The sequence below is a fragment of the Colobus angolensis genome, unplaced genomic scaffold (genome assembly GCF_000951035.1).
Source record: "Colobus angolensis palliatus isolate OR3802 unplaced genomic scaffold, Cang.pa_1.0 Scaffold4, whole genome shotgun sequence".
NCBI lineage: Eukaryota > Metazoa > Chordata > Mammalia > Primates > Cercopithecidae > Colobus > Colobus angolensis.
Window position 1 is genome coordinate 14,632,266 of NW_012117376.1, and position 14,694 is coordinate 14,646,959.

Consider the following 14,694-nt stretch of genomic DNA (forward strand, 5'->3'; position numbering starts at 1 on the left):
AAAACAGGGATAATACAGAGCACCTACCTCACAGGGTTAAGATTAAATGAGATATTCATGTGAGGCCAGGCATAGTGCCTGGCACTTGGTCACAGTGGCTAATAATACTGTTATCAATACCATAATGGAATCCCCTGGCAGGGACGCGTGGGCCGGACCAGCAGGATTCCCACACACTCCCCAGATGACCTGGTTCCAAGCAGCTGGGCTAATTGGCCCTGGCCCATTTTCTGTCACTGCCAATGTCTTCAACATCCAATAGCAGAGAGAGGGTAAATTCAGGGATGAACAGTGGAGAGCGTGCTTCAACTCAACAGTTTATTAGAAAGGCCATGGACAGATGAACCCTGAGTAACCAGCAGAGGAAGAAATGAAAAAAGCCCCTGTCCCTCATGGCCCACCCACTGGCCTCCCGTGAACTCTGTTCTGTTGCCAACCCCAAAAGAAGTCAGCCAAAAAGTGCTTTCCACATCCTCTCTCTGGGGCTGCCCAGCCTGACCACAGGGGATCCACTGGTGGGGCCGAGGTGGATGCTGGTGCCTGAAGCTGGAAGCCAGCAGGGCATGAGTCCCCTCCTGTAGCAGGAAGTGGTTCTAGAACTCCCAGCAGAACAGAACGGAAAAGGAGCTGACTGGGGATAGAATGAGTTCTGCTAACCAGCCAGAGGCTCTGAGAGAGGTGACACTGGACTGTCTCGGAGCTGTGTGCAGATGGCTACAGATGGCCAGTCGTGGGGGTCCCCAGGGTGGGATCCCAAAGCTGCTCTAAAGAGTCTCAGAGAGCCCCAGTGTGACTCAGTTCCCCTCCTTGGGCCGCAATGGCTGTTTCTGCTCCCAGAAAGGCAAATGGATCTTGTAAAAATCCATGGTGGTTGATGCCATTTTTTCCATAAAAAGAGTTTGTATAGTGAATCGCTTTCCACCAGCAGAGCCTGAGCTGAGAAGAGTCCATCCTGGGGAAGGAGAAGGCACTTCTCACACCCTCACTAGGGGTGTTCTGGGCTGGCGGCTTCCCCAGCCCCTCGGGTTCCAGCTCCCTCTGGCCCTGTGGCTCCGGCCTGCTCCCTCTGGGAAGCATGCTGCCTCCGTCAAGCTAGCACTGCCCTGTGGCCTGAATGCCCTGGTGCCTCACAGGGTGGTGGATGGCAACTTCCTCACTCGCCGCTGAGCCAGGATGGATGACTCGATGGGCTTCAGCTGGGGAGTGGGCTTGGAGCTGTTGAGTGCAGAGTATGTGGCAGCCATGGCTCCCTGAAAGAGAAGCGGGGAGGTCAGTTCACAATGGTGGAAGATGTAGTGGCGAGGGGATGCAAGCCCCAAGGGTAGGCCAGCCCCTCTCAGTGTTCCACAGCCCACTGTTTTTTGTTTTGTTTTATTTTTGTTTTTAGACAGGCAAGGTTGGAGTGCAGTGGCACGATCTTGGCTCACTGCAACCTCCGCCTCCCGGGTTCAAGTGATTCTCCTGCCTCAGCCTCCCAAAGTGCTGGGATTACAGGCGTGAGCCACCGCACCCGGCCAAAATGTTTCTTAACATTTAGGAGATCTTGAATTCCTTTGAGAATCTGATGAAAAACCCTGTACCCTCTCCTCCCAGGAAGATATACAGGTCGTTTTACATATATCCCCATGCCTGGGATTCCACAGACCCTGAATTAAGATCCCTTGGTTCTGGAGCAGCTCATTTAGGCCTGAAGGTTCTATCAAGCATTCTTGCAACTCAGCCATCATTTGTTCTGGATCTGATCCCTGCCAGAGCCTTTATTCTCATTATTTCTTTGTATCTCCTCCGTAACTCTCTGATGATGCTCTGCAGATGAGGGGAATAAGACTTAGGCCAAGTGACTTGCCCAAGATCACATAGTTAGTGATGTCTGCTATTGAGATTTGACCTCATTTGTGTCTTCTGATCCCAACCCCCACTCACAGAAGTCCACAAAGGACCCAGTAGCTGAAATGCTTCCTAATGACTACAGGAATGACTTTGCCCAAGTCCAGGTCTGGTAAGAAGATTCTGCAACAGATGAGTGACCCCAGGCCCATCCTAAGTGCAGGCCTCATGCCCAGCTCTGACATGTGTCATCACCCCTCGGTTTCTCAACTCAGCCCACAGCGGGTGGGGGTGGTGGGGAGCAGATGAAGGGAAGAGAAACAGAGGAAATTATAAAAAGAAGTCTCAGACTGAGTCATAAACATGAGTTATAACTCAGAGAGAGATTCTGGAAAGAGAGAAAAGGTCATCATGAAAGGGCTCCCTCTTTTCATGGGGCAAGGATGCTTAAATGAGCTGACCTGTCCGGGTTCTGGATATGATTCCTTCTACTTAAAACGGTGGGAAGGCAGGGCGCGTTGGCTCAGACCTGTAATCGCAGCACTTTGGGAGGCCGAGGCAGGAGGATTACTTGAGCCCAGGAGTTCAAGACCAGTCCAGGCAACATGGCGAGAACCCATTGCTACAAAAAAATAAAGTAATAAAATAAAAATTAGCCAGGCATGTTCGTCCGTGCCTGTGGCCTAAGCTACTGAGGAGGCTGAAGTGGGAGGATTGCTTGAACCTGGGAGGTCGAGGTTACAGTGAGCCATGATCATACCACTGCACTCCAGCCTAGGTGACAAGGCAGAATAAGACCCTGCCTCTAAAAAATAAATAAAGGAATAATATGAGTAAATCAATGTAGAGAGATTAAATGGCTTGCCCAAGGTCCACAAGTAAATGGTCAAAGTTGGATTGTAAGCCAGGACTGTTTGTCCCTCAAGAAAAAAGTTAAATAACAAAACCAGGACAGCCTAACCCCAGGTCTGTACTTAACCACACTACTCTAGCCTGCTTCCCACGTCCTCGTGTTGTTTGCTTATAACTGAGCAGCTCTGTACACACTTCACATGCTCTCCCCTTCATTTTATTATTTTATTTTTAAATTTTGAGGCAGAGTCTCACTCTGTCACCCAGGCTGGAGTGCAGTGGCGCGAACTTGGCTCACTGCTGTCTCTGCCTCTCAGGTTCAAGCGATTCTTGTCTCAGCCTCACGAATAGCTCGGATTACAGGCACTTGCCACCTCGCCTGGCTAATTTGTGTGTGTGTGTGTGTGTGTGTGTGTGTGTATGTGTTTAGTATAGATGGGGTTTCACCATGTTAGCCAGGCTGGTCTCGAACTCCTGGCCTCCAGTGATCCGCCAGCTTCGGCCTCCCAAAGTGCTGGGATTACAGGCATGAGCCACCGTGCCCAGCCAACACCCTCTCCTTTAACGCTCACTATCGCTCTGTTTGACAGTTGAAATGTCAGAATAGTGAAACAACTTGTGCAAGGTCACACAGCAGGTCAGCATTAGGGCTGGGGTATGACCTCAGGTCTGTCTAGCTCTGCCTGTTCCCATTACCCACTGCTGCCTTCACAGGTGAGTGGGGTAGGAGCTGAGGTGGGAGGGAAAAGGTAGGGGCCACTGCAAAGGCCCTGGAGGATGATGGGCCACGAGGGCCTCCTGCTTACTTCTCTGGGTCTTTCCCTCTCCTTGGCTTAGCCTTAGTACCACTCCTTTGCCTGCCACCTGCAGCTACCTCCACTGGGGGTGGGGTGCTCATGTAGATCTCTCTCCTGCTTCTGTTGAATCATTTCTCCCTTGGGTCCCCAGGAGTTAGTGGGAACCCCCCACAAGAAGTGGAAGCTACTCAGAAGTCCTCAGTTCAAAGTGGAGGAACTTTCCAGCTGTGTGGGGGACTGCCTTGTGATGTGGTGGATTCTCCATCACTGGTGGTATTCGAACAGAAAGTGGAAACCCTCTGTGGGAGATTCCTATAGTGGGTGGGGGTTGAGTCTAGGCTTTTAGAGCCCTTCTGACTGTGAGATTTTATGAGTCACTGTGGGAAGAGATTTGGCCTGTGCACCGGGGTTGAATAGTAGGACACACATGAGCTTGGAGCCAGATAGGCCTCAGTTCAAAACCTGGCTGAGCCACTTCCTTGCTTGGGGATTGTGGGCAAGTATCCTCCCTTAGCCTCAATTTCCTTGTCATAAAATGGAAATTGTAATCCCAGCACTTTGGGAGGCAGAGGCAGGTGGATCACGAGATCAGGAGTCCAAGACCAGCTTGGCCAACATAGTGAAACCCCATCTCTACTAAAAATATAAAAATTAGCTGGGTGTGGTGGTACACACCTATAGTCCCAGCTACTTGGGAGACTGAGGCAGGAGAATCATTTGAACCCAGGAGGCAGAGGTTGCAGTGACTCGAGACTGTCCCATTGTACTCCAGCCTGAGTGACCAAGTGAGACTCCATCTCAAAAAATAAATAACTAAATAAATAAATAATGGAAATTGTAATGCCTCCCTCATTAGATTGCTTTGCGTATTAGGGATGATGTGTATACTCTGCCTGGTTAAAGAGGAACTCAAGACCTTGTACCTACCATGGCCAATAAACAAATGACCAATCATTGATTGGCGTGTTCTTTGTGGCCTTTCATTACAGGGTGAGTGAGTGAATTAAATCCATGTGTTAACCAAGGTGCTAACTGGTTTAATTATTTAACATATGTAGGAAACCAGCCTTTTCTTTGTGGGGGCCTGTCTCTGAAGTAATCATGGAAAACATGATACATAAGTAGGTAAAATGCAAAAAATGCTCAGGGATTTTGATGTCTGCACCAACAACTGAGAATCTGAGTCCCCTACCCAAAGGGGACAGGTGAGATCATCTAAACAGTCCCCTAAGGGAAGAGGAATCTCCTCTAAGACCTCAACACGTCATTAGTGCTCTGCGTGTGCAGCACAGGTGATGGGAACACTCTACCTTCTGAGAATGTCTGTAGGAAACTCCCCAAATTCCCCATCTTGTTTTCTACACCTTGCCAGCTGGGAAATAGAACTTTCCAACTGTGTCCTCTAATTGACACCAGAACCCAATGTTATGGGAACTTTACGATCACCTGGCTGGCTGAGGGGAAGGGTTGTCACCAGACAGATCTGTGGAACGTGTGACTAGGTCTTGGGCATTTTCAAAAGCAGAGAGGCTGGACAGCACACCAGTGAAGTGTGAGTTTCAGAAACACAGAGATTTCGATTTGAGTCCTGCTCTGCCTCTTAGCTGGGTACTCGGGCAAGTCATTTAATTTCCGATCCTCAATTTTCTTGTGTGTGAAATTATCACATCTCCATAATGAGGATCAAATGAAATAAAGCAAGGAAAGCACTTGGTGCCCAGCACTCCTGTCATGAGCATTTGATTGATAGATGGGAGCCACTATTTTATGAGAGGGGACATTCTGAAGGGTGAGTGCTCAGGGGTTGTTATCTGGGCATTAAAGGGAAGAGTGGCCAGCCTGGGCAACATAGCAAGACCCCGTTTCTAAAAAATAAAATAAATTAGCCAGCTATGGTGGTGCACACCTGTAGTCCCAGCTTGTTAGGCTGAGGTGGCAGAATCACTGGAACCCGTGAAGCAGAGGTTGCAGCAAGCTGGGTTATTGCTATTAGTGTTTTTTTTTTCTTATTTAAAATATTTATTTCCAGGGAGCATAGATTCAAGTTGCCCTGAATATACACTCCCATTAGTTGGTTTTAAAACATTTTTACTTTTTTTTTCTTTAAATAGAAACAGGGTCTTGGGTCTCACTACATTGCCCAGAATGGTCATGAACTCCTGGCCTCAAACGATCCTCCTGCTTTGGCCTCCCAAAGTGCTGCGACTATAAGCGTGATCCACCATGCCCAGCCTATTAGTGGGTTTTGTCCAGGCAGTCAGCACTCAGAGAGGAAAGCTCCTACTGGAGGTGCTAGTGGCTGGGAACTGCGTTTCTGGAGTCCAGTGAGTTCTTGGGGGACTGTCCCGACCTGTGAAAACTATCATAAGCCTAATTGCAAAGCTTTTTACCTTCCTAAACACATTCATATTCACACACTCATTTGATCTTCGGGTAAGGCTGTGAGGTGGGCAGGAATTATCCCCATTTAGCAAGTGCGAAAACTGAAGCCCACAGAGGTGAAGTATTAGGGTTTTGGGGTTTGGCTGCTGAGAAACCTAGGGACTCCCACGCCACCCACCCATCCACCACCATTTCCTGGTTCTTGAATCTTCCCTCAGGTGCCTGGGGCAAGACACTAACTGCTCAATGCCTCAGAGCACCAGCTTCCCCTCCACCCCAGATGCCTTTCCAGGTTCCAGCTCTGTGCTTCCCCCAGCACCATCAAGTCCGCTCTCATTCACTCACCCATTCAACAAACACTAGCTGAGGACCAAAAAACTGTGCGCCAGGTGCACAGGATATGGAATGAACAAAGCACAGCCCACACCCTCAGGTTCACAGACTAGTGGGGAGAAAACACATCATCAGCTGTTTCCAAAAGTGTGGTATACCCAGAAATGGGGCACGGAGGGGGTCTGGGGACTCCAAAGGAAGGTCACCACAGTTTGGGGTGTCCTAGTTGGCTCCCTGGAGGTGTCATTTGAATTTTCCTAAAGGATGAGAAATTAGTGGGCACATGTGGCAGCAGAATCCAGTGGAGGCAGAAGCATGGCAGGTTCGGGTCTTGTGAGCAGTTTGGGGACAAGTTACAGAGCTGACACTGGGCTCTTGGTGGGGCCAGATCACACAGGACACTGAATTCAAGCGAGGATGCCTCAGCTCTATCTTGTAAACAGCGAGGAGTCACTTCAGGGCAGATGCTGGGTCAGATCTGTGATTGTAAATGGAGGATGTTGGGGACACAAAAGTCTGGATTTAGCAGGCTACTGGAAGAACAAAAATATGAGAAGGGCAGGGAGGATGGAGAGGAGGGGATGGATCCTCCAAATATTTAGGAAACAGAATTGATGGTGCCAGGATGCAGAAGTGGGGGGAAGGAGGCAGGGTGATGCTCAGGATTCCAGCTGGGTGATGGGGTCCAGGGGAGACAACCCTGGGTGATGGGTGGGACAGGAAATGTTGGTTCCAAGATAGGGAAACCAAGTCTCCAGTAAGTGAAACGCACAGGACGTGGGTTGGGGCTAAGTACCACGTAAGTGTCACTGGTTGCACAGGAGGGCTTCTGAGCCCATGGGGCCCCAATAGCACCCTCCTTGCTCCTGTGGGGAGGCTGCCAGGTTTAGAATCTGTACACTTAAGCCAGCTCCAAAACTTAGCTGCTGTTATCAGAATCTCCTTGCATCATAACAGAACTTATTCACTTCTAAGGCCCTGGCTTTCTAAAATCTGTAAAGTGGGGAGGCTAGAAGTAATGGAAACCAAGGCCTGGTTCATAAGGCTTGGAATCTTGCCAGTCTGGGGGTGGGGGGTTCCTCTGGTTGTCATCCCTGAGTCTCCCTTGCTGGTGCTCCAGGGCTCAGCACAGGCATCCCCTGACCCCCTCATCTTTGCTCAGTCCCTAGAACAGCACTTCTCAAACTTTAATATGCATAGAAATCACATGTAGACCTTGTTATAACATAGATTTCTATTAACCAGGTCTGGGGACAGGCCTGAGATTCAGCACTTCTACTCAGCTCCCAGATGATGCTGATGCTGCTGGTCCATGGACCACACTCTGAGAAGCCCCGTCTCTTGGCTTTGCAAACTTTCTCCAAGCTAGTGACTCCCAAGTTTATCTTTCCAGTCCAGATCTCTCCCTAGAACTTCAACTTCTAATTACAACTCTTATTTGACATCTCCATTTGGATTTTTTTTTTTTTTTTTTTTTGAGACAGAGTTTTACTCTTGTTGCCCAGGCTAGAGTGCAATGGTGCAATCTCAGCTCACCACAACCTCGGCCTCCTGGGTTCAAGTGATTCTCCTGCCTCAGCCTCCCAAGTAGCTGGGATTACAGGCATGCACCACCACGCCTGGCTAATTTTGTATTTTTTTTTTTAGTAGAGACACGGGTTTCTCCCTGTTGGTCAGGCTGGTCTCGAACTCTCGACCTCAGGTTATCCACCTGCCTCAGCCTCCCAAAGTGCTGGGATTACAGGTGTGAGCCACCATGCCCGGCCCTATTTTCCTTATCTTTTTTTTTTTTTTGAGGCGGGGTCTCGCTCTGTCGCCCGGACTGGAGTGCAGTGGCCGGATCTCAGCTCACTGCAAGCTCCGCCTCCCGGGTTCACGCCATTCTCCTGCCTCAGCCTCCGGAGTAGCTGGGACTACAGGCGCCCACCACCTCGCCCGGCTAGTTTTTTTGTATTTTTAGTAGAGACGGGGTTTCACCGTGTTAGCCAGGATGGTCTTGATCTCCTGACCTCGTGATCGCCCGTCTCCGCCTCCCAAAGTGCTGGGATTACAGGCTTGAGCCACCGTGCCCGGCCTATTTTCCTTATCTTTAGAATCTAAGAATACACTGCTTTACTTTTATCTGTAGCATTTCCCTACTTAACATAATATTTAATTTGCTTTCTGAGTCTGCCCACTGGAATGTAAGCTCCATGAGTGTTTTGCTCACTGCTGTATCCCAGCACTCAAACTAGCTCCTAGTACATGTCAGGTATTCAATAAATATCTGTTGAATGAATGGATGAATGACATTGCTGAGGCCATAAGCAAACGGCTTTCTTCTGGGGCCATTTGCTCATCTGTAACTTGAAGGGGCTGAACCACCCCACAGTTCATTCTTCTCCTCCCCCCACTCTGTAAGGCTTTGTTTTGTTTTGTTTTGTTATGTTTTGTTGTGAGACAGGGTCTGTGTTGCCCAGGCTGGAGTACAGCAGCATGATTCATGGCTCACTGCAGCCTCAACCTCTGAGCTCAAGTGATCCTCCCACCTCAACCTCCCGAGTAGCTGGGACTAGAGGTGTGTGCCATCACACTCAGCTAATTTCTAAAACACTTTTTGCAGAGACAGGGTCTCGCTATGTTGCCCAGGCTGTTCTTGAACACCCGGGCTCAAGTGATCCTCCTGCCTGGGCCTCTTAAAGTGCTGGGATTACAGGTGTGAGTAACTGTGCCTGGCCTGTACAGTTCCATTCATAGTCAATCCTCTATCAATTACCAATACCTCTCAGATCTCTAACCCTAGTCCAGAACTTTCCTGAGTCTTGGCTCATAAATCCAGCTGCCTACCACACGGCAACCACTGGATGTTCCACAGAACCTCACACTCAAACACATCCCACACTAAACTCCTCATGTTCTCATCTTCCTGCTCCTCCTCCCCTAAGCTAATGCCCAGGAACCTCCCTGAGCATTGTCAAAAAACCGTCAAAGGCTCCCTACCTGCAACATAAAGTCCAAAGTCCCTACCCTGACATGGGAGGCACAGCCATCATCTGTACCAGCCTCACTGTCTATTGCATCCCTCAGGTCCCCTGAGTTCAGGCCACCAGGGGCTCCTTCAGTAACGATCATAACCCTACGTCTGTGGAATGCCCGTTCACCTTCAGCACCCAGTGCAGGGCCCAGCACAGAGCAAATGCTAAGTGAATTTTGTGCAATGAATGAAGAAATCACACCTCTGAAACACAGAGACAGACACCTTGAAGGTTAGATTAGTAGAGTTTTGCAGGCTAGTTGGTTTTATTCAGATAGTCCTTTCATAGTCTCAGTTGATCCCCAAGCCCTCCAGCAGTGCCTGTGGAGCCCACGGAGAAGGTAGACATGGCCCAGCACAGTCCACCTCCACAGGGAGAAGAGTGCCAGGTAGACGAGGGGGAAAGGACCACACTGTTAGGGTGGCCCCAGCAATGCACCGTATCCAAGCCTCGGAGAAAGTCCTATGGGCTCTCTCCTTCAAACACAATCATACGGCCCACAGCACAAGGCCAGGCCCCCAGGAATGTGGACTCTTCCTAGAGGACAGGGATGCTCAGCTTGGCTGAGGACACCAACTACCCTGCGCAAGTAAACTCCCAGTTTACAAAGAACGTTACCAGTCATGATCTCACTGGAGCCACCCACTGCACCTCAGTGGGTGGACAGGAATTACTAGCTCCATTTTACAGAGGAGAAAACCAAGGCTCTGAGAGGACAATTTTCTTTTTTTTCTTTGAGATGGAGTCTCAAAGACGGCATAATCTTGGCTCACCGCAACCTCCATCTCCTGGGTTCAAGCAATTCTCATGTCTTAGCTTCCCAGGTAGCTGGAATTACAGGTGTGCACCACCGTGCCTGGCTAATTTTTGTATTATAGAGACAGGGTTTCACCCCGTTGGTTAGGCTGGTTTTAAACTCTGGCCTCAAGTGATCTTCCCACCGTGGCCTCCCAAAGTGCTGAGATTACAGGTGTGAGCTACTATATCCGGCCTGAGAGGACAACTGACTTGCATGTAAGTTAGAGGCAGAGGCAAGACCAGAACCCAGTTCTGACCTTAATTCCACAGTCTTTCCAGTTTAGTGTGGCACACATGACACTACTGGGACACAGGGATATGGAAGTTGACCTTTTTTTTTAATTAATTTTTTTGAGATGGAGTTTCGCTTTTGTTGCCCAGGCTGGAGTGCAATGGCGTGATCTCGGCTCAGTGTAACCTCTCCCTCCGAGGCTCAAGCAATTCTCCTGCCTCAGCCTCCTGAGGAGCTGGGATTACAGGCGTCTGCTACCATGCACAGCTAATTCTTTGTATTTTTAGTAGAGATGGGGTTTCATCATGTTGGCCAGGCTGGTCTCAAACTCCTGACCTCAGGCAATCCACCTACCTCAGCCTCCCAAAGTGCTGGGATTACAGGTTTGAGCCACTACACCCGGCTCAAGCTGTTGATCTTTTTTCCTACCCTAATACAACATAGAGAAACTACAAACTCCTATAGGAAACCGTCTCACCACTGCCAGTGGTAGAATAGTAGGGATCATGAGTAGGGGAGGGGAAGTACAGCTTAAAAAAGCCCCACAGGTGATTCTGATACCTGACCCTCAGGAGTGTATGTGGCAGGAGGAAAAGGATAGTCTCACATCTCACTGCACAGAAAATCACAATGGGTTGGGCAAGTAATGAGTGAAGCCAGGCAGAGCAGGAGCCTCCAAGTAGTCTACAGAGGGCAGTGGCTACCTGGCTCCAGCTGACAGTCGCTACACAGCAACTCAGACCCAGTGTTTTTATAGAAGCAGCCAAATTACCAAAGCCTTACTAAACCATACCTCAAATCAAAAAAACACTCCTTATCTTGCAGGCCAAACAAAATATATGTGTAGGCTGAATGCAGGCACTGGAGCAATAGGCCGTGACCTCCAGGAGAGTTGGGATTCCAGTCACAGGAAGGAGTCGGGCAGGCCAGGGTGTGAATCCTGGCTTTACCATCCACTCATAGCTGTGTGGTTTTGGGCACGACATTTAACATCTTTAGCCCTCAGTTTCCTCACCTGTAAAATGGGGCTGATAATAGTATTCAACCCCAGGCTTATAGGGAAGGACAGGAATATTTAGCAGGGGGCTTGGGAAATGACAGACATCACAGTAACCCCAGAACTGCCTTGGACTGAACCCCTCTATCATGCTGGATGTTAAGACAGAGTGACTGCTTGTGAAGAAGCACTAGAGACCAGGCCGGGTACGGTGGCTCACACCTGTAATCCCAGCACTTTGGGAAGCCGAGGCAGCAGATCATGAGGTTGAGAGTTTGAGACCAGCCTGACAACATGGAGTAACCCTGTCTCTACTAAAAAATACAAAAGTCAGCCGGGTGTGGTGGCACGCGCCTGTAGTCCCCAGCTAGTCAGGAGGCTGAGGCAGGACAGTCACCTGAACCGGGGAGGTGGAGGTTGCAGTGAGCCAAGACCGCGCCATTGCATTCCAACCTGGGCAACAGAGCGAGACTCATCTCAAAAACAAACAAACAAGCAAAACCTAGAGACCAGATGCTGTCCAAAGCAGCACAGGCTCTGGGCTGGGTGCAGTGGCTCACACCTGTAATCTCGGCGGTTTGGGAGGCTGAGGTGGGAGAATCGCTTGAGCCCAGGAGTTTGAGGCCAGCCTGGGCAACATGGTGAGACCCCATCTCTACAAAAAAAAATTTAAAAATTAGCCAGGTGTGGTGGTACACCTGTAGTCCCAGCTATGCAGGCTGCAGGCTGCTGAGGAGGGAGGATCACTTGAGCCTGGGAGGTCAAGGCTGCAGTGAGCCATGATCACGCCACTGTACTCCAGCTGGGGTGACAGAGTGAGACCCTGTCTCAAAAAAAAAAAAAAACAAGAGTTAATACGTAAAGTGCACAGAACCCTGCCTGGCCTGTGGAAAGTGGCACGTGACATTAGCTACCACTAGCAGCAGTGGCAGCAACATCTCCAGGAGCAGCGTGAGAGGATGTGCATTTAGGCACCTGTGACTGGCCAAACAAGAGGTGAAGTTGTTCTAAGTGAATCATCTGGTTAAAGGGAGAAATCCTCTCTATTACAGAGTCCACAACCTTATAGAAACAACATAGAGGGAGACTGGCGACTTACAAAGACTCCACATATTAAATTATGAACTCCTGCCATGTAAGGAAAGACAACCAATTTTTTAAAATGGACAAAAGACTTGAAGAGGCATTTCATAAAAGAGGCTGTCCGAATGGCAATAAACATTTGAAGAGGTCCTCAACTTCATTAATCAGAAAAATGCAAATTAAAACTACAATGAGCTGGGTACGGTGGTTCACGCCTATAATCCCAGCACTTCGGAAGTCCTAGGCGGGTGGATCACGAGGTCAGGAGATCGAGACCATCCTGGCTAACATGGTGAAACTCCATCTCTACTAAAAATACAAAAAATTAGCCAGGCACGGTGGCGGGCCCCTGTAGTTCCCCCTATTTGGGAGGCTGAGGCAGGAGAATGGTGTGCCGTGAACCCGGGAGGCAGAGCTTTTAGTGAGCTGAGATCACGCCACTGCACTCCAGCCTGGGTGACAGAACGAGACTCTGTCTCAAAACAAACAAACAAACAAACAAAATTAGCTGGTTGTGGTGGCAGGCACCTGTAATCCCAGCTACTTGGGAGGCTGAGACAGGAGAATTGCTGGAACCTGGGAGGCAGAGGTTGCAGTGAGCCAAGACCATGCCATTGCACTCCAACCTGGGCAAGAAGAGCAAAACCCCATCTCAAAAATAAATAAATAAAAATAAAAAATAAAATAAATTAAAAAACGGGCAAAATGAACCTATTAGAATTTAGCTTAGGATGGTTATCCTCAGGTGGGGGGCTCTAAGGGAACTGGAAATGCTTTGTTTATTGAGCTGGGTACTGGTTACACAGGTGTATTCACTTTTTGAAAATTTATTGACTTGTCCATTATGATTTGTGCACTTCTCAGTGTTTACGCAATGCTTCAATACAAAGATAATATTTAAACAAACAGGGGTCCCGGTGGACCCTGCTCCCTGGTCATCCCCTTCCCATCCCTCAGCTCCTGTGGGATTCCCAGCTTACAGACCACAGCTACTGCTGTCGACAAAGCAACCCAGAGTATCCCCTCCAAATATGTCAACAAGAAGAGCTTCCCATTCCTCATCACCTGCCCCGGCATTAGCAAAGAGCCAGAAACTTTGGAGACACACACACTCCTAGCTTCGGGAAGGAGACAACTTCCTCCAACAACATCCTCACCAAGTGGTTATCTATACTTGGAGCTGTGCACATCCCTGGCAGAAGGGGCTCACTGTCTCTGGAGGCAGCTCCCCTGTTCAGAAAGTTCTTCCTTACTTTGAGCTTCAGGTGATCCACGGGTACACTGGCTTCCCTGTCTTCTAAACCTTCTTAAGTTTAACGAGTACTCACTTAAGAACAAACCAGAAAAAGGAAACGCACTCTCTGACTTGACATGTTTAAATATTAGTCTATTGCACTGGCATTTCAAAAACCAAAGCCACTTCAAACGTGACCATTAAAAGCACAGGGGGTAACCAAATTGGAGCTTTGGTTAAGAGGTGAAATTCTTTTTTACGGAATTTCCCCTAAAAAATTAGACATAATCAGGCATCGCCACTTTCACAACCTTAATGAAATACTCGACTCAGGCAAGATTCTGAAAGGATGAAACCATTCGATGAGGATCTTTACAATAAGGAGACGGGACGGTTACCACCTGCCATGGTTAAAGGCGGGCAGCATGACCCTGTGCTCGTGGATGTGATGCACTGAAGTGTACCTCCATAGATTGGATGACCTCGGCCTTCTTTTATTTTTATTTTTTATTTGAGACAGGGTTTTGCTCTGTCATCCAGACTGGAGTGCAGTGGTGTGATTTCAGCTCACTGCAACCTCTGCCTCCCAGGTTCAAGCGATTCTCGTGCCTCAGCCACCAGACTAGCTGGGATTACAGGCATGTGCCACCATTCCCGGCTAATTTCTGTATTTTTGGTAGAGACGGGGTTTCACCATATTGGCCAGAGTGGTCTTAAACTACTGGCCTCAAGTGATCTGCCCACCTTGGCCTCCCAAAGCGCTGGGATTACAGGCAGGAGCCACCATGCTCGGCCCAACCTTAACCATCTGGACCTCATTCCCATCCCCCCAAAAAAGCCGAAGCTAATAATGATGTTAAAGCAACTTGCAGTTTACAGGAAATATAAACAATGGAGAAATAATGTAAATGATCCAGAAGGCAGCCGACAGACAAATTCAGAACACGAGACATTCCACAGAACTCATATTCAATATGTCGGTGGCATTAAAAAGGGAGGTCTAACTGTGGAGGCGACATGGGTGTACACATTTAACAAAATTCATCAAAATGTACCCTTCAAATATACTGTATGCAAATTTTCCTCCAGTTTAAAAAAAAGAAAAGCGGCTGGGTAAGGTGGCTTATGCCTGTAATCCCAGCACT

At 48.8% G+C, this 14,694-nt stretch overlaps 1 protein-coding gene and 1 long non-coding RNA gene across 2 annotated transcripts in view; both read right to left on the reverse strand.

Annotated features, from left to right (window-relative positions):
• RPS6KA1 (ribosomal protein S6 kinase, 90kDa, polypeptide 1) overlaps positions 1-14,694 on the reverse strand; it is a 44,951-nt gene that overhangs the window by 5,709 nt on the left and 24,548 nt on the right. The gene's annotated exons all lie outside the window — the stretch shown is intronic.
• Positions 301-1,246, reverse strand: LOC105521369. Its single transcript, XR_001003259.1, has 2 exons — positions 1,132-1,246; positions 301-952 (listed from the first exon to the last, which is right to left on the reverse strand). It is a non-coding gene; the product is annotated as an uncharacterized LOC105521369 (long non-coding RNA).